The sequence below is a fragment of the Egretta garzetta genome, unplaced genomic scaffold, assembly GCF_000687185.1.
Source record: "Egretta garzetta isolate BGI_Z169 unplaced genomic scaffold, ASM68718v1 scaffold2, whole genome shotgun sequence".
Taxonomy (NCBI): Eukaryota; Metazoa; Chordata; class Aves; order Pelecaniformes; family Ardeidae; genus Egretta; species Egretta garzetta.
Window position 1 is genome coordinate 4,496,665 of NW_009258894.1, and position 232 is coordinate 4,496,896.

Sequence of the window (232 nt, forward strand, 5' to 3'; positions counted from 1 at the left end):
GGCGGGGGCTGGCAGATGGATGGCTTCTGAAATAGCAGCTGCTGAGGGGGGCTCAGCACGGCTCCTGTGCCACCGCTCTGGTACGTTCACAGCGACGTGCCCATGGCAGAGCCTCTCCCCTGCGCGAGCTCTGTCACCGCGAAGGCAGCGGGCACCTCGCTGCGAGATAAACCCCTCGGCCTGGGAACGAGCGTGCAAAACGCAAGGAAACGACTCGGATTTCGCAGCGCCC